General features: G+C 37.5%; 2 protein-coding genes across 2 annotated transcripts in view; one reads left to right on the top strand and one right to left on the bottom strand.

The window, feature by feature from the left end:
* Window positions 1–743, bottom strand: part of LOC134284002 (low density lipoprotein receptor adapter protein 1-A-like) — a 40,579-nt gene extending 39,836 nt beyond the window's left edge. The window contains exon 1 of the mRNA XM_062850678.1: window positions 14–743. The gene's annotated coding sequence lies outside the window, so the exon portion shown is untranslated. The remainder of the gene's footprint in view (window positions 1–13) is intronic.
* Window positions 1–20,991, top strand: part of LOC134287784 (YEATS domain-containing protein 4-like) — a 131,888-nt gene that overhangs the window by 44,438 nt on the left and 66,459 nt on the right. The gene's annotated exons all lie outside the window — the stretch shown is intronic.

The raw sequence follows: 20,991 nt of genomic DNA, 5'->3' as shown, positions 1-20,991 counted from the left end.
AATATCGCACTACCTAATGGATTGATGGCCTGTGGCGGCGGGGTGCTTTGCTGTGGTGGAAAATAGAATTGTAAAAATAAATAGCAGCAAGGTTGACTGACAGATGACGGTCTCCGGCTGCACCTCAGCAGATCCAAGATTTTCCGAACAAACAAAGGAAGCCTTCGCCAAGAAGAGATAGGCTGTGATGTGCTGTGATGGTTGATCGCTGATTTTGAATGTTGCGCGCTACTTCACGTGGTGCGTTTCCTTGTTCGCCGCAACCGAGTGGCACTTTCAATGCATCCACTAAACTTTTTCACACGCGCATTACGTGAACTTGATAGCGCAGCTAAGCCAAACAACCAATTCCGCGCGATGCGCACGAAAGGAAAATAAAAGCACACACTATTCCTGGTTCCAACCAGAGCACGTTAGTCACCAACAGCCGCACCGACAGCGGTGATAGTTTGTGGTGGCGTAATGTTTGCGTTTTGGATGCGTTCGGTCGTAACTGGCAAACTCGCGTACCGCCTAAACAATAATTAGACACTATCACGCACGGAAACGATGCGGAGTGAATCGCGAAACTAGATCAGAACAGGATCACGCTTCTTTCTCTAAGCTCGTAGATCGCGATCGCGACTGTTCATGGTGTGCACACGGGAGCCAATGGAGGTGAACACGTCCGTCTTGGTCGGCGATCGATTTTGCAATGAATGGAAGACGGAGTTGCAGTTTTTTTTTTCGTTCCTTCAGTTGCTCTTTGGGAGGGTGCCACTGTGCATTAACTGCCACCGCCGCCGCCACACGTCCGTCGTCAATCGTCGCGCTACCGGGCGTGGATCGTTCTAAATCTTTGTGTATAATTAGGGCAGCTACTGCGCTTCATGGAAATCCATTGGCTGGTGAGTTTTTTCCATGCTATTATTGCAATTTTCTATCTCGGCAATAGTTGAATGAAAAACGAGTATTCCTGAAAATTGCAAAATGTTGTCTGTTTTACAATAGGTCATTGTTAAACAAAATTTCGAAAAAAATGTTTCTGTAAAACTGAAAAACATTTTCCATAAGGAAAAAAAACATAATATGTACAGGGAAGTGGGTCCATTTCGGAGGGCTTGTATTGTTGGCACTTTTTCTCTATAACTCAGTCAATTTTGAACCTATTGATTTGATTTTTTGTATGCGGTGAGATATGTTAGTGCATCGGAAACTAACTATAAATGTTCACAACATCCTTGAAAATAATCTATTCGAAATAAAAATACCTTTATTTTTGAAGATACTCTATCAATTTTTAAAAAATGGCGATTCTAATTTTCTAAAAATAATTATTTTTTCTTAGACTTTTATCCCAACGATTACACATAGGGGTATTCGGGGCATAATGGACACCCTAAGCAAATGAGTACGTTAGGCCTGTATAACAGAGTAAAACTGAACATATTATCAGTTGACCTACAACTTTAACTTGTTTCCTACGTCTTTCAATCATTCACAGGAGGTAGAATGTCTTTTTTGTGAAGAAATAATGAATTGTAAGTCGTGTGTTTTTCTGGGCTGACAGGAAAGGTACGGGGCGAAATGGACACCCATCGGGGCATAATGGACACCTCTGCATATTTTATGCAAATTCTTCGGTTACATCGACCAGTTGAGTAATTTGCCTACGGAGATCAATACCACAGATATAATACTCCATCTTAGACGAGTTTACATAACATCAAAGTTAATTAAATAAATTTTAGGCTAAAATAATCGGATTGATTTTTTCCAAACTTTCTAAAACGCCTAACAGTATGCAATGCACGTACATCCATTCGTAATTGCCAGTGTTCATTTCGCCCCGAATCGACTACAATATTAAAATGGTTATTTTAGGTAAATTCTAATCAAAAATAAAATACTTCATCCATTGCTAAATCTTCGTATACATGTAGATGAGGTAACAATTCATTTGTTTTTATGGTGGACACACTCCAACACTCGTAATACCTTATTTGATGTTGCTTCGAAATTATAAGAATTTCACTATATGAAAAACATATTTCAATTTCAATGATATTTTGGTTATTTTGGAGCAATATATATGGTACTTTTGCAAAATAGAACCATGGCTTGTTCCTTTACACTTATGCATTAAAAGTTTTACATAAAAGTCAACGGTTTCGGCAAAAACAGGGGTGTCCATTTCGCCCCGGGTGTCCATTATGCCCCTAATCCCCCTATGTTTTTGCGCAAATACAGTGACCGGCACAAAAAAAAGATCCACCATATAGTAATGGGGCACGTTCGGTGTAGTACTAGATTTGTAGTAATGAGCTGAATTTTAGTATGGTGAGAAGGTCAATTCTCCGTTTCTGCAATAAAATGGTACAAAAAGCGTGGGTATTATGATTCCTTGCCTAATTTGATGATGTTTGAGCAAAACTTTGGATAACTATGTTGTTTATGTTGCAAGAAATGGAGAAAACAACATCACTGTTGCCCAAAGTTTTGCTCAAACAGCATCAAATTAGGCAAGGAATCATAATACCCACGCTTTTTGTACCATTTTATTGCAGAAACGGAGAATTGACCTTCTCACCATACTAAAATTCAGCTCATTACTACAAATCTAGTACTTCACCGATCTGTCCTATTACAGTTTCTAATAAAAACTACATGCAAAAATGATAAAATATGATTTTCAATGAATGCACTTTATCCATTTTACATTGTTTTAGTAATCTGTGTTATAAAACGTTTGGTTTTTGAAGAATATTGTGATTTCTGATCAGATTGAGAATGTTTCTTAAAAACTGGGTATGACAGAAAAAAAGATCCATTTAACAATTAATTCTGAAAGCTCAAAATTTTTCCAAATAATCTCACTTTTTGCTTCTTAGTGTATGCTGTTGTGATGTTTTTGACATATGAAAATTATTTTGACATGAGTTTTATCAATTGTAGGGTGATATGGGGCGTATTTATTTTACATGGTAATTATCATGGGTGAATTATCCCTAAAGTACAGAAACTCTATGTAAGCATGAATGAATGCTGTTATTCTACAATATAACAATAATTCAGCTTGCAGACATGCAGGGACGTACTTTTTTTTGACATTTTTTGTGAGTTTTGGTCAACCAATGCAAAGAAATTCATGTATCATGACCTTTACTAAGGATTTGTCGATAACTCAAAACACTTTCACGTTTGTGTATCGCAATGATCACCTCCACCAGCTTGTGATACAGCTTGCTAGGGGTACATTCTATCATATACACTTAGATAATAATAAATTTTAAACGTATCACAAGTGATACGAACGGTGTATACTCATAATGTCAACTTTTAACACTAAATCACAATAGTATTAAATTATGCGCACACATAAAATGAGTGATAGCAAGGAATGCTAGTGTCAAATCATGTTGGTGTCTTCGGCACATATGTTCCTTGCATTCCAACGTAAACAATTGCCAGAAGCAGCTGATGCTTTATTTTTTGAATATTTTCAATTTTGAGAATGTGTATATTAAAGCAACAGTCGAATTTGAAGTAAAAAGTTAACGTTCGTATCACTTGTGAAACGTAGAAAATTTGTAATTATCAAAGTGTATATGATAGAATGAACCCCTAGCAAGCTGTATCAAAAGCAGATGGAGGTGACATTGCGATACACAAACGTAAGAGTGTTTTGAGTTATCGAAAGTTTTCCCTCACATTAGTCGGAAATTAACAGTCATAAGGCTAACTCCTCATAATAAGCCTAAAATAAGATAGTTTTCATGGATAAAACACTAAAAACCATATATATTATGGAACTATAGAAGTGATTCTATGATCACAAATAAAAAACTTTTGAGTAGATTTAGTTTTATAAAAAATATCGTTAGATATTTCACGCCATCAAACACATCCAATGAATTTCGTCAGCAATAGTCCATACAGCTTTCGAGCCACGATTATTTATATTGTTCTGCATCAAATCATTGGTTTCTTGTATATCAATTCTATTCGTATAGTATCCTTCCGGTATGCGTATTTGCCGAACTAAAGTTTATGCAAAAATAACTTTTTTGACCTTAAATATCTATGCAAGCCTTTGATTTTCCATAAAACCCTTCAAAGGCTTATCATAGCTAAATTGGAAATTTTAAATCACTCATGGAATATTTTACCTCCCTTAATCAACAATCATAATACCAACAACTATTCTATACTGCGTAATTGGTGGGTTCGGTAATTATATATTTCTACACAAATCTTGAATCTGACAATGATTGGTTTTTGCTCAATGTGTGCAGAACAAACTGGCACTATTTACGAATTCAGTTCAATAGTTCATCTAAAAATATAAAAACAGCAAATTTTATATTTTCCCTACAAACTGCAATAGATAAGCTTCAATTGCTTCTAACAACACTTTTTTCCAAGTGACACCGTTTTTGAGCGGCAGCCGGTTGAAAGTGTACCGATTCTAAAGTGCGCAGGCTTTAGTTATACAATTTTAATACAAGTGCTCCTTATTATGATGGACAAAAATTCGTACATTGTACATGGTAGTTTATTGGTGAGAAGTTCATTTAGTTCATGTTAATTCATGTCCATCCTTTCACACTAGCCATGAAATCTGTTTCTTTCTGTTGGCATTACGGCCCAACTGGAATACGACCTAGCTTCCAGCTTTTGTATATAATGTTTTTTATGAATATTCGCACAAGTGTTAACTAAGAGCTTTTTTTCCAGTGTTACTGCAGTTGTCAAAATACATTGTGGGGTAATCATAGAGATACGTTTAGCACAAAATACATGAAAAGACAATTGAATGTGCAGTAAAACTATTGATCGGGGCCGTAATCGAATTATGGATCCCCGTCAGTTTGATGATGAATTATAACTGTGGATTTACAAATTAAGCTCCGAAAGACCCCGGTAAAGTAGACGAACATAAGACCATCAAAAACTTACAAAAAAGACACGACAAGGATGACAAAAAAATGTTTCAAAATGTTTTTACCCGTTTTTTAATTTAGATGGGTGAACATTGCTTTAAAAATTCTGTAATTATATTACATAGGTGGATTCACTTAACAGCGTAAACTGATTAAACTGATTAAACGTCGCGATCACCAAGGCAATCTTTGATTATTTCATTCGCAAAAGCATGAAACATTTCAAATAAGCAGAAAATCATGGCATACGCAGCAATTTAATCTGTTTGATTGATGTACCCTATATTCAGAAATCTAATGCAAACTTTTGCTTTAACAATGTTCCTTTTTGCAAGAAGCCCTAGTAGTTTTTTTTTTATTCAAGTGCACCTCTCGAACTACTATGGAATAACGATTCTCCGACATCAAGAGGTTGTCACCGCTCCGCAGAGGGCGCATGAGACTCGGAGACAAAAATAGGTAGTAAAGAAGAAGAGTTGCCTTGGGCATTGGTCCCCCGACCCAATGACTTGACCCATGGCAAAAATCTGGTTCGATAAAAGGCGGAACCACACGCTAAGTTATACGAGCCATCCCAAACAAAAAAAAAATTTCACTTTCCCAGATAAAAAATGTAGTGATCAAATGAGGTGTACTTACGTATATTGTTGAACTTATCCTAATTATCCTTAACCTATGGTTGGTAATGTTGAGTGTGGTGATAGTGTTCGCGTGTATCCCACGGCGACAGCACATCTTGATCTGTCCGGACAGTTGAAGGGGGGAAATACCACCGGCGCCATGTCGGCAACCCCGCTGCTTGGCACGCCCTTGGCGCTATCACCACCACAACACCACCTAATCATGACACAAAGCACCACCATGATGTTGGATCAAAGAAAAGGCCTGCATAGGCATCAAGGAACACACGTTAAATCTCTGGGGCACTTTTTTTTAGCTTAAGCCTTACCGATCTCACAGAATCTTTTCTACTCCTTAGAGTACATTGCAGATGTTGGAGTATTAATGCTTCAGCTTCTTAGCTACGCTCTGGGAAGTGAGGAAACAATGGCAGATTTGTATAAAACCAATCAATTTTCTTTTCACTGCACCAACTAACATCGGTCAGACCCGAGCCGAACTCTATCCACAATTTTTCGATATTAACTTTCCACTGGAGCAACACGCGGTCTGCTTGTTAGTTAACCGATAACTGATGGCTTTCGTTGACTCTCATAATGATTTTATTGGTATCAGAAATGAGTGTGATGAGTGATACTTAAGTGAGTTTTGTTCAGTTAGAAGATAACGGGAGATCACTCTTGATCTCATCAGAGAGTGAGAGTATTCTATTAGGGTTCCTTATACCGGTGCGTGGATTTTTATGGCGAACTACGTTAGGTGATGTCGGGTTGAATTTAAGTGGTGTTGAAGCAGCTTGCGCCCAGCGGAGCATACAAGGGGCATGCGGCGCGATCGACCGACAATTAGCAACGATCGATCCGATGATAATGTTATGTTGTTCGTGTTGTATCCGTGTGATGATTTGACATGACAATATATAACTGAAACTCCTATTTTGGTTGGCGAGGCTGGGAGCATTATAATCGGCTCGACACACGAGAGAAATGATTATATACCACAGCCATCAAACCAAAGGAGCAGGTTACAAGGTTTTGAGATTATTTTTTCCTGTCACTACAAATTCTTATTCCAAAAGGTCCAAAAATTATATCAAAACACCTAGAAACACATTTTTTTGCATAACTGTGACACAGCATAATTAAATCGTTCCAATTTTTATTGGCGGGTAACTGACCTGTATGTGTCGAACCCATACAGATTTGTTTGGGTTCTTAACTCGTGTGCAGAGAAATACCCACAGCATTTTGTACAGATTATTATTTTGTGTGATGTTATCATTGAACCATATATTGAATAATACTAAACATTTTCCTAATTTCTCGAGGCTGTTCTAAACATAACTATATTGTGAAGATATGGTAGAAGAATCGGTATAAAAAGGCCAACCATCAACCATACTTCGAGATAGAGTATTTGGCGACAAACATATCTAAAGATAAATAAAAAGAAAATCGGGTTAAGTACTGTTCCTTTGAATTCCACTAAGAATTTCCATCCTTTGACAGATACGTATTTCGACCTCAACTGTAAGGTCGTCTTCAGTGTCTTGTACTTGACTCGACTGGAACTTAAAGGAACAGTACTTAACCCGATTTTCTTTTTATTTACAGATATTCCCCTAACAAGCCCAGGTTAATCATCATATCTAAAGGTCCAATATGCAAAAGAGAGGCTCTCTTTGTTCCGATTCTCTTTAAATTATTACGATGTATTGTGATGTGTAGATCGGAAAAGGATTGTTTTATCTCCCGTCCAACGCAAGAAGTAAATCAAAATTTATAAATACAAGTTCGTTATAATCGAAAGAGAGGAGACTTAAAGAGAGCCTCTCATCTGCACTTAGGACCTATAGAAATGTTTGGCTAGATTTTGGATATTTACAGTTAATTTGCGATACACTCTTTAGCCGTATATAAAAATTCAAATCAATTGGCTTGAAATTAAACGAGTTATATAAAAAAGTGCCCAAAATAACAACCACTGTCGAAGTGGTTGGCACCCTACCTTGATCCTTCTTCTAAATATGTATGGAATTCGGATTTGAATACCGTCAAGGCGCCATTCACCGTGTGCCTTCGAATATTTTTTCATTATTTCCATATTATGATTGACATGACATGACAATTTCCCTTCAATTTCACCAATACAACACTAATGTATTGTTACCATGTCAAAACGCTCATTAGAAACATTTAAAAGCATCATTTTGACACTAAAGTGTGTTTACATGTAGCGGGTTTCTGCTCGTTCACTGCATTCATAGTGAAAAAACGAAAACTGCGCTAAGGTGATTTAAGCAGTAAACTAAATGTAGTAACGTTTTTATTCCACCAAGAAGCAATTAAATTCACATATCAGGTATGTATTTTGCATTACCGAAGTAAGTTTAACAAGAAAGTACGATTACTCGTACTTTTTAATTGAAACAAAAAGACACGGTAAATGGGTTCTCTAAAAATCAATGGTCTCCATTCACCGTGCCCCATATTGTCCCATATATCTAGAAAAAAATCGAAAATTTGAACATACGTTTTTCTAATAAAATCTTGCAAATTATTACTTGAAATAAATTTAAACGAAGAAAATTCCCTTGGCTGGGTTGTTTTCATCATTTTTAAACAAAGTATTATTATTATTATTATTATTATTTTTCTTTATTATCGAGATTTTCAGCCCTCGGCTGGTTCATCTCGATTAAACAAAGTAGAATAAAATTTCTCATACACGGTAAATGGGTCTCTACCAGGGTTGTGCAGTTTCAGGATGGTCAATGTCGAATGACACTCGCTCTAACCATCACTTCATACGACAAACGCAGTCCATCAAAACATAATCGATTCACGCAAAAGCCAATCAAGCCAACCCTCGTTCAATGCAGAGTCAACCACATCCAACAGCAGCGATCGTCTCTTGTTTTCGAACCACACGATGAAACACCGAAGCGAGTTTTTGTTCTACGCTTTGCATTCTATTCATAGGGCGTGCTATGTTTGTGTTTTCTGCGCCATGCAATACTACTTAACAAATTGACCCTCATCCTGGCATTTTCAGGCGAGAGTCACCCAGCAGTGATTGACATAGCTCTGCGTCGGAACGACGGTTAAGAAGCGTTCGACTACTCAAGAGATTTGCAGAGAAAGAGCGTGGCGGCGGCAGCCACCGTATCAATGCGTTCGTCTCGAATGTGTTCGATAGCAACATAGAGACGGTCGGCTGTAGCGTTGATGGAGGAAGAAGGGCAATGTTGATGTTGCGGTTTTTTGTGTTATGATGGTGATAATGCACAAGACTGGTCTCTACTACCACGGTGAATGGTGACCTACCACGGAATTAGGCGACCCCCTACTACCCTTTACTAATTGTACTATATCACCAAATTTTGTGAAAAATTTTCTACTTCTGTGGATATTGCTTTCATTTTAACCTATAATGAAGGTAATTAAAAGCGGCACCAACAATGTTTATAAGACTGGTGTCAAATGACAGCCCTTATTTGCCCCGAATCCTCTTAGATCCACGGTGAATGGTGCCTTGACGGTACTCCGGTATTTAATAAAATATCAACCCTGAGGGGGTTAGCCGCGTATTCACCGGCTAAGAATAGGACTACTAACCCCAATTCAAGGTGTCAAGTGACCCGTGCCGAGGAATGAGTGATCGAGGGGGTGAAAAGGTGCTCGATCGTTTATTTATTTGTCTAATCAACAGGCTATGTTTAAGCCCCAATGATGTTACTTAATTCTAAGATTTAAAGTACAAAACTTACAGTCACATATAAAACTTACATACTAACAATGGATAGACAATTAATACAATACAAATTATAATCGAAACTACACATACAAAAACAAAAAGCAGCATACAGGATAAACACTAAGTGGACCTTAAAAAAACAGACTGAATCTCCGACGAAGTATTTGAAGAGACACGTTAAAATCAAACAGTGAAGAAACTCTGTTGAAATTACGCTGCAGCCCATTGACACTCCCGAACATGCTGTAGTTCGCCCGGTTCAAAGGCAGCCGCAGCATGTAGTTGTTGCGAAGAGCACGAGGTTGGACATTGATGTCTATTTGACCTAGGAGAGCGGGACATTCGATGCGTCCCTGCAGAATATCTGTTACCAGTAAAGCCCTGGCAGTATCTCTACGGGTCGACAGCGGTTCCAAGTGGATTAGCTGACAGCGGCTTTCGTAACTTGGTAAACGATATGGATTGTTCCAAGGCAAACGTCGAAGAGCGTACCTCAAAAACCGTCGTTGAACGGACTCGATCCTTCCGACCCCATTATTGTAGAACGGGTTCCAAACGACCGAGCAGTTCTCTAGTATGGATCGAGATAGGGCACAGTACAAAGATTTAAGGCAATCCTTAAACTTAACAGCGTCAGAAAATATAGGGAATGTTGTGGTCAAAATTTGAATTGTTTTTATTCAGTGGTATGGGCCACAGAAATCGTCAAAGTTGGAGTACCAATATGGGAGCCTACAGTTTTCACTCTATGTTGACCATGCTGAAACACCAGTGCAGAAGAAAAGCCGAGGTCAATTTGTTCCATTAATGTTTAGATTTAAGTTTTAATAAAAATCCATATTGTATGACATATTTTCCCCATACAAACTATAAATGCATTTTAAAAATAGTTCCTGGACTCCAAAAATTATGAAATTTTGGATTTCGATTAAGTTTTGGGCGACAAAATCTGATTGTGAAATAATCTGAATACTCCTAAAAACCCAATTCGGGCCATTCATAAACAATCCATATTGTAAGACATATTTTTATAAATTTTTGTGTGTTATGCTAGTTATGTATGACATTCTACACGTAACACATAGTGTGTCATGCGTTACGCGTAGTGCGTTACAAACATGCATATGTTAGTGAATAAACAAGTAGTTGTTTCCTATTTTTGGCTACCGTAAAAACTTTATTATAGGCAAACAAGTGATGTTACATGCGTTACTATATCATACTATGTAGTTCTAAGTGATTCCCGTCAACTTGTTTTTAAAAATAAGGTTTCTACAGTAGCCAAAATATTTAAATTACACAAACTACTTGTCTATTCAACAACATATGCATGCTTGTAACTTACTACGCGTAACGCGTAACACACTATGTGTTACGTGTAGAATGTCATACATAACCAACATAACACACAAAAATTTATAAAAATATGTCTTACAATATGGATTGTTTATTAATGTAACGAATTGGGTTCTTTAGGGGTAATCAGATTATTTCACAATCAGATTTTGTCGCCCAAAACTTAATCGAAATCCAAAATTTCATAATTTTTGAAGTCCAGGAACTATTTTTAAAATGCATTTATAGTTTGTGTGGGGAAACTTTTTTGTTTGGGTCGAACTGTCATTTTATCGATTGAACTGTCATTCTATCCACGAAAATTCAAACTGTTTTGTTAATTTAACCATCAAAACAAGAGTATTGGAATCCAATAAAATCACGTTATACTCAGAAAAATAAGCTCTATCGATTGGGCTATAGAAAATAGAAATATTTTATTCACTAAACAACCCAATTGACCTCGGCTTTTTTTCTGCACCCGTGTCAATATAGAGTGAAAACTGTAGGCTCCCATATTGGTACTTCAACTTTGACGATTTCTGTGGTCCAAACTGGATCTTTTAACGGCGCTGGTTTCGGTACGCGAAATTGACCATTTCTGACGTAAAAAAATACGAGAATTCGATTGGTGCTAAATTCATTCACCGCACGGCACGGGAAGTGGTCCATTTTGCCCTTTTTTCATACAAGAAGAGAATCAAAATGTACTGCAAAATGTAGCTGCAGGTGTAATTAGAGGTTCATAGCAATCATAAAAATACATGAAAGATCCTTTCAGATGCTTATTTTGCCCCATATGCCCCAACAACTGCAGGAGATTCACACTTTTACCTAATTATGAATGGATTTTTAATGTTACAGATTTGAAGTTGATTTTTTGGCATAAACAATAAGCGCTAAATCTATTATCACCAGAATCATCTTCGGAAGTTGTCCAATTTGCCCCATTTTGCCCTATTTTCATAGAAAAAGGAGATTTAAATCGTATTTATAGGAAACAGATACTGCTAAGGAACGTTTAAATTAGTTTTTGGTGCAATTGGCATCTAATAGTAATCATACTCGTATATGAAAGATTTTTTCCCTATTTTACCCTACATGCCCCGAAAAGTGCAGGATGATAACGTTCCCAAGTAACAATTTGTATGCTTTCTGCTCTTAGACATTATTTATTGAGGTTTTGTCATGTATTTGATAAACCGGTTTAGGTTTAATAAAGCAGTTCTTATTGTCATGAAGCTTTAACGACACAAGCAACTTAAAAACAATTTGTAGATATCTATACGTCCATAGAATAAAGCTTATCTGTTAGTCTTTCTGCCAAGCAAAAACTTTATTGTAAGAGAACTGTCAAGTGTGTATTAAAACTTGAACCTAAAACTTCCTTCAAAGCCGCATGCCTGCCATATCTTATCGGTCTTAATACCTGATAGATTGCATAAAGTTGTGATAAAATAATGTTAAACCTTTTCGGAGCAACGACTGGAAGCATTAAAGCTGGTTTAGGAGTGTTACTGCAATGTGATCTTATTTTGATGAACAGATTTGATGCTAGCAAATGTAAAAGTAATTTAGCAGCCATAATTATTTTTCATTCGATTTGATGTCAAACTAATTAAAAAAACCTCGGGCAGGCTTATTTTTTCCAGCTAGGCTTCCAATTGCAACCGGGATTTCCGAGGCAACTGATGAGTGGCGGCACTGGTGGGAATTGCATCTTTTGCTCTAGGTCAGACATCGCAGTAGTACACAAAATTGACTTTTATTTGTACACAGAAACAGCCGGTGTAAGATTAATTATCATTAAATAACTTACCATACACACGAGCAGACAAAAACGCCTTGAAAAATCACAAAACACTACTAATAATCTGACGAATATACAAATTTTGCAGTTTGTTTACATTTTTATGGCTCCCGTTCAAGCGGTGAGTTCTTAAGAGCATTCAGCCTGAACCCACTTCTTCTTAAAACCTAACAGTGTTTGAGTAGCGCTTATAAATATGCGTTAAGAATAAATAGGTGTATGCAAGTCTTTGTTCCGTATTCATGAAGAATAGCAGCTCTAGAACATATTACTTATACACTAACTAATCTTAAGCAGTCTCAAATAAATCCAGGAGGATTTAACTTGGCGGCATCCATACTTTTCTCACGATTTTCTACTCCTGCTTGCAAATTGTGTACGCCATTGTTGATGTTTGGGTGGATTTGGGATGTATAATTTTGCAAGCGGAACTAAATTTGTTATTTTAAGTATAACAAAAACAGCAAATTGGCATGGCGCTTCATCTGATTTAGCAGCATTTTTTTTACATTATACCGGAAAACTTTTTATGGCATGAGTTTCTATGTCATGGAAACAGAGTTTTTCTCTATATAAATTTGCAACGGCATATAATTGACACGGCTGACCGACATAAATTTGTTTTTATCATTACTTTTTTGGAAATTCATTCAAATATATTTGATGATTTTAGTTTCAGATTGATTTTAATTATTGGTTTTAATCGTTCATTCAAGATATTTTCCGAACTCTGTTACGGCTTGTTGATCTTCTTGCAACCTACACAACAGATCTTAACAAAGCTGTATAGTAGACTACAAGAATATGCCACAAAATCAAGTAGCTTTAAAAACGTCTTAAGGAATGGTTCTAACAACCGCCTGTAGGGTGGGCCCTTTTGGGCTTTATAGGGTTTTATCACGGGTTTATTAGAGCTGTTAGGATTACTAAGGTTTAAAATGAGTTTTATCAGTTTGATTGTAACAACAGCTTCTGAACTATAAGAAAACTAAAAATGTTACTTGGGTTGGCACCTTTCGATTCCCTGGAGTTTTTTGCTTGGGAATGGGTATCTGTCGTTTGCTTAGCGGCCGGAACTGAATTGCGTCCGTTTTTTTGCTCGAATTTGTACACTATGTGCATCGTTTTGGGACTGCAGAGGAGGTGGCGCGTGGACTCGGAGAATGACTAGTTCAGATGCGATACAAGAGGTGGTCCAGGGGTTCGGAGTCGGCTTAGTAGGTTATACCGGTGATGCCCTGCGGTCGAAATCGACCCCTACAGCGATTAGGTGTCCGCGGGGAGAACATCCTGGCAACGTTCCTGTCGTGGCGTCGGTCTACTGGGTTGGATCCGAGCCTGTGATTGGTAAGGGGTCTCTGGTGAGGGCCTAATAGGGCCTGAAGGGTAATGATACCCTTGCCTTCAGCAGGTCAGATCGTGTTGCACATATGTGGAGGAGAGAGTAGTCTTGGCGTTTACTTTCGTCGTAGAAGCCGGCCTTAACCTCACACTCCCGGACCTTCCTGTTCGGGTGTCTGGTTAGAAAAAAAGGGCGGATTTTGCGAGTTTAAAAATATGTATGGAAAAACAACCGCACCAAAATTCGACTTTTCAACTCGAATGTGAAATCTGTGCTGCTGTACGCCAGTGAAATTTGGGGCAGTACACAGTACCGCCCATGGTGGTGCAGAGGGCCGAATTGAAAGATCTCAATCTTGGGCGATTGCCAGTTATCGCCTTGACCTGTGGCCAGGTCAAATTTATGTAGACTTGCTTTATTTCTTTATGGAGGCTGCACCGCCATGAGCCTCTGGGCCTGTTTCTGCTGCGATATTCTGCTGGGTTCCAATCTAACGTTTGCTTGCTCGAAGAAGTTTTTCCATTACAAAATCTTCCAAATTATAGAGTATAGTGTCTTTTTAAGTGGCACAAATTTCCCAAATGGAGGAGACCCAGACAATCAGTAATCGTATAAGATGTTGCATAAGATGATAAAGTGGAGGCCATATGCGTGCATGCCTCCATTTAGGCGCATGTAAAATGTGCACATATCGCCTACACTTTAACATTCTATTCAACATCCTATCACTGGTTGACTGGGGAACGTGCCTCTGGAGCCGACCTACTGAAGTGTACCTACATATTTTACAGGGACCGTTCATAAACCACGTAGACCAAGCCTAGGTCATCTCAGACCCCAACCCCTATCCCCTCTCGAAGACTTTTTTTCATACAAAATTAGAAAATTTGTATGGAGCGTAGACTCTGGCCAGACCCCTAAGTCCCTCCCTCCTAAAAGTCCACGTAGTTATTGAACAGGCCCACCTTGTACAGATTTTTCATGTTACACGCTTCCAACCCTCTAGCTCCAAACGCTCTCGAACACACGCTGGATGATGGTGCTTGATCGCTTATAGAGTGCGGACCTCTGCTGAGACGAAGCGATGCGATGGGTGGTTGTTGTGGTTTTCCGCAGTCTTTGTTTGTTTCGATCATTGATAAACACTACTCTATAATAGGATTTAGGATAATATTAAATGTGTAACGAATATGTACATTACATTGATTGAATCGATGAATTTTATGGATACGCTTTTCAAAACACGTGTCTTTATCAGGGTCGAAATCAATCCGTTACGCCGTAATGGATGTTCATTGTTGATACGTTTTCAAGATCCGTGTAACAGGATAACTTTTAACCTTAAAATCTTATTACAGGCATTCGGCACTAAAAAGTATAGTTTTTTTTAACAAACACTCATACCAGAACCGTACCTCACTAATCACTATGTCCAATTCAGTAATTTGCATAACTAACTAATTTCCTAGGCTTGCAGAATTTGAAACAATTGTCTTACAGTCATAACTTCTTATGTTATCCGAATGATTTGAACACAACAATCTATAATGTTACTGTTACTGTTTACAATGGTATGTTATTACGTGCCGTAAAGCGGGATTACACAGCGTAACAAAAATTAACTTTTGGTCTGTCTCAAGAGCAAACTTATGTGTCTCTGACAGATTTTGGGCGCTGTGTTATTAATCAGTGGGGTGATATTGATTGGCTTGACCGACCTCATGAAATATTCAAACAAACATTTTTAATTGAACCAGTTTCTGTTCACGAATGGTATTTCGTAATCTGATATTATTTAGCTTTCAAATTATATAGAATTCATGAAAATTGAAATGAAATAAATCGATTTTTCCTTTACTGTGTTTCGTAAAGCAATGAGATACATTGTCAAACATTCATGCTTGGTATGAATACTACATACAATATTAGGTTAGAAATCACTGTATAACTTCAATATGATATCCTAGAGTTGGGTTTAATAAACGAAACATTTATCAATATGCTCTCTTTCTATAAAATAAACAATTTTTTTTATTTAGTATGCTATCAATTCCTTAAGCCAGTGCCTACCTTTAGGCGTTATTCGCGGTTTTGAAAAATTTAATCCTAAAATAACTCAAAAAGTACATAACTTGTAAGAATTTTCACAACATATTTGAAATCAGAAACCCCAAATTTAGTAAGCAAGGGTATTTTCAACACAAACGGACATTGATCATTGACATCATCAATGTTACCCAAATTCAATAACATCAAAAAATTAGATTAAAAAGCCTATTTTAACATGTTTTAAAAGATTCACAATACTTTTTCGATTAGCTTAAGCCCTCTGAGTATGTAGAGAACCAGTATTTGTTTTAAAAATATAAAACATGTAACGTTTGCTTTAACAAGAGAATTTTTCAAGAAAAATCGAAAATTTTGATCAATGTTACACCGGATTACGGTATTCAGTTCTTGATCGTATAAGTAAGTTCATTTACAATTATGTGTTCAATATACTTTATGACAAGGGACGTAGCTCTTTTTAGCCTTTTTGTAAGGCATGTTAGATATACAGTAGACGTTCGATAACTGCAACATGTTTACGTTTCACTTATCGAACAAAATTCGATAGCTGCAACGACAGACAGGTGTCAACAACCCATCAATTGACGTTAAATGAACGCAAAATTCATTCGACCGTTCATTTGGGCTAACTTGGCGCACCGTTTTGATGGATAGCGGTGCGATAACTGCAAATTTGTTACACTTATCGGACTTGCAGTTAAAAAGCATTGCAGTTAAACTACTTGCACCGACCGAACGTCTACTGTAGTGGTTTCTTTTTAGTTCTGTTACCTGTGTAAGGTCATAATGCTCATCATTCTTGCATATTCAATCAAGTTGATGGATTGCACGATCTTTTGTCTTGAACAGAACCGCCAACACCTGTACAGCGATGTCTCTTTTGTCCAAGATAAAGAACTTTCTTGTCACATCAATGATGGGTTGAGTGTGTCGATGATCGGTGATCATGATGCATATAAAGTAGATAGATATGCCATCTCCACTATGCGGTGATAGTTTGTTGAAAGCGAATCACACGACGACGACGACGCTCACGATAGATCAAACACCCAGGCGGAAACAAAAAAGGCAAATGAAGAAACATGCTCGATGCAAGCGGGTGTCCAATGTCCATTACGACGCCGGGTGCGTATCTAGGTACCTACTAACATGTGCTTCGCACCGGTGTAACAACATATGTACCTTTAGCTAGATCAAGTGTGCGGTGCATGATACTCCTGCGAAAAGCGGCGGCGGGCTGCGGCACTTGCACTTGTTTCCCAACGAACCAGAAGCGAACCCACTATTAACGGATCTCGTGCAAGGAGTGATACTGTAGGCTTCAGTCGAGATTGCATCATCCATCGGTTTAGTTAGGTGGATAGGTGCATCATAATTAGTCACTGCATGGAGGCGGTGGGTAGAAGTCGATACTCATGTCGGTAAGCAGCTGATGGGTTCAATGGATGGATTGCATTAGCAGATTGCGTATGACATTTTGTAGGGAGGCTGATTACATCAGAAAGTTGCCCTATGCAGGATGTTGATTTGTCACAAAATTGAAGTACTGGAAAATTCCTTTGTTTTCAACAATCTTAGGTCTTAGGTTTAATCACTTAATCATTATTTACACTGTTTGTGCAATTTAATCGTTTGAAGACAGTTTATCATCGCTGTTGTGACACATACGCTTTTCTGTTGATAGATTTTGTTACTACCTACTTTATTTTCATTCTTGCCACACGATGATGCTTGATTATTTGGTAAAATATGATCCATAGTTTCGTTTATTCAGTGGCAAATCTTTACATCTAGACCTCTTCCACTGTGCTCCACTTTGCCTTCAAACATATAGATCTCATGCAGTTTTTTTTTTGTTTAGATTTAAACAACTGCTGCCTTTACTTAGATCTACTATGGTATCTATCCCCTGTTTAGTTTCACATTTGTTTAGGACTAGTCATTATTTAGGGTTGACAACGTTACCAAGCAGTTATTAGGATAAAATAATTCATCATTTACTTACCAGTCAGACTAAGGTCTGAGTGTCCTCTGCTGTACGTACGAGTTGTCTGCATTCGACTCGGTCCATGCCACTATGGAGCAGCTCCATACAAACAGATGGCCAAAAATATATTTACGTCAATTTTATAATAGGCCTTGACGGCGTTGCAGTGCTGCCGCCTGGTGGGAGTCGTATGGCAAACGTGAGAAAAAACGAAGCAAAACACGTGCAAAGATAACTGTAGGGGAAAGTGGGGCAATATGCCATTTTTCTTCATGTGTATCTCAATCTTCGTGGAAACACATGGCTGGTAATAAAATCACCAAAAAACCTTAATTACAAGCACGAAAAACCGGAAGATGCCTATTTTCATTGGGAAATCAAAAGATTTTCCGAGGGTTTGGCGGCTTAGCTTCTAGAAGAATGTTTGATGCAAACATATCTTGACACCATTCATCTATAGTAATGATCAAGTCACATTCCGGAATGATTTTATGAGTTGGGCCATTTAACCCCATATTGGCATTTTGGGCTTTGTTCCTCTACACATCGTAGTTGCTACTCCGTGATTGAACAGAACAATCGAAGTTGCACAGAGAACTAGTGAATGGTGCTTGGAACTAGCTACACATTCTCAATGTGCACAATTCGAGAGTTCAATATTTTAAAATCAATAACGGCGCCGGCCACGTCCTTACGGTCATCGAGAAATGGAAGGAATGTTATCGACAACCGTTGTTACTAGAAACCGTGGAATCCACAGCATCCCCAAAGTTGTCTCGGGAAGGAGTGTTTGTTACCCAAGTAACACAACTTGTTATATAATAGTAAAAACTCAACGTTTAATACATAACCGGTTGTATTTTTCTTGCATTATTTACTTTATTTTAGACACTTATAAATTCAAAACAGCGCAAAAAATGGCGGCTTATAAAACATCTTACATGTTATATAAGATGTATTGTGATACACTTATAATACTAATTATGTCGTTCACACGTGACGCATCATTGTTCATCAGTTACAATCAAGTTATCTGTCAGTAGTTAAAACTGACAAAATACTCAGATAACACAATCACATTCTTTGGTTGAAATTGAGCTGATTTTAGATGAATCAACTAGCAGAAAATACTTATATTACATAGCATACTGATATGTTACAATTATGCCATTTAAAAGCTATATAGCTTGCAGAATATTTTTTTGAAACAAACTAATATTTTATTTGAAAACCTAAACATTTGAAGCGAAGAAACGTTCCAAAAAAATATATATTATGATACAAATCTACACTTGCTAAATGCACGAAAAAATGATGATTTGTAAGTGTTGGCGATAATGTCCGTTTACTTTTCGGAAAATAAGTTCTGAAATGCTCAGCCACAGAGGTGGTAATCAGTGAAGAGAATTGTCAGACAAAAGAGGCACAAAACAAGCAACAAAGAAGCCGCGGCGATTAATCTTTATCCCAACTGTTAACAGATAATGACATGATCTCGAAAATTTTTGTTGCAGACAAAACGGAAGCTGAATTTGTTGCGTACTTTTCAACTCGTGAATAATCAATATTTACCAACCCAAAATTGAATCTTTTTGATGATGCATCTTCAGCAGCGTTGCAGTGTTTACTGACTCGAAGTTGCCGCTCGAAAATCACAATGCAAGCCTTGAAAATCGCTAAACTCTTGGTGCACGATCTTTGTCCTATTCTGTTCAAGTTGGGACAAACCTATGTCGCATTGGGTAGAATGTCGCAACAAATTCAGGTTGCGACATTGTCGTTATTGTTGCGCGATGGTTGAATTTTGATTCACTGGTGGTAATCATGTTTCACCATGCGGTTGAATATTTATTGTGAAACCAATCATTTTACTTTTGCATAATTTGAGCGCCATTGAAATGACTAAAAAATATATCATAATTCAACGAAATAATCCTGGTTCGGAGATGTTTTTTTAATCCACGTCAAGGAAAAAATATGGCGGACACTTCGTGAAGCTAACAGTGCCGGTCAAAGATGTTGATAATAATTTAAATTTCGATTATACATGTATGAATGGAAGATATTAAGAATTATGCTTGGGTATTTCCATATTTAGAATTTAAAAAATAGATCACTTAGATAAGATTAACAAGCGAAGAAATGAATAATGTCAATTTGCTTGACTTGCATTATACATCTTCATATTTTTAGTCAGCACTGTAATCATAATTATTTTTCATAGAAACAAAAACATTTCTACTAATCTTGCTCTTTGATTGTAAAAACATAGTTAAAACAGCGTTAAAATTACATTTAGAGCGAAACTCAATTATGAAATGTGATAGATCTTTTATCAACGTTAGTTATACGTCTTGATAGCTTCTGTCCAATCTAAACGCAGATATGTTAGTATTTGATTTTGCAGTAATCATCGCAACAGCTAAAAAACTGTATTACAACATATTTTCGTAGCGACTCCCGCGTCTATCAAAACGTCAAAATGTGTTTTGTCAACAAGCGCACTGCTGCCCAAAGGCTCGTCAGAGTTTTTTTGGTTTCTGTGATATTTCCAGTGAGCAACCGTAAGAAAAATTAGTCCGATAATCATTGGTTTTATGCTTCCAATCACTAATTTGAAAGTCCACCCGAATAAATTTCGAAATTTCTTAGGGAAGTTGGTAGTGCCTATCAAAAAAGCTCTCCGTATGAAATCTGGGATTATTCAATGACGGCTCAGTTCATATTCATTCCCGGTGCAGTTCGAAATCGAAGATTTACTTCTATATCTTGAAAGATATGGGGGCAATTTTCGTGTACCGTTTCACAGCCGGAAGAACGCTGCTACTGCATCTGCAGTGGTATCCGATATACCGTATGATGCTGCTGTAAAGATATTGGAATGTAATTTTATTTGTGGGTTTTAGTAGGCACATTTAGAATAAATAAACGGAGCTGGCGTACAGTGTTCCTGGTCTTTTGGGAGTTAAAGAAACTGAATGCCGCTGGACCAGCTGAATGGAGTATGTTGGCTACGTAGATCATATCGCCGGGTGCATTGGCAGATTACTAAATGAAAGTGTTTTTTTAAAGCGATCAAAAGTGATGATTCTTAATAAAACCGCTGAATGTGAAAACGCCAACATTCAATATTCGAGTTGGTGCGCCT

The sequence above is a fragment of the Aedes albopictus genome, chromosome 2, assembly GCF_035046485.1.
Source record: "Aedes albopictus strain Foshan chromosome 2, AalbF5, whole genome shotgun sequence".
NCBI lineage: Eukaryota > Metazoa > Arthropoda > Insecta > Diptera > Culicidae > Aedes > Aedes albopictus.
The sequence above is the reverse complement of the archived record's forward strand: the minus strand, read 5'-3'. Positions and strand labels throughout refer to the sequence as shown.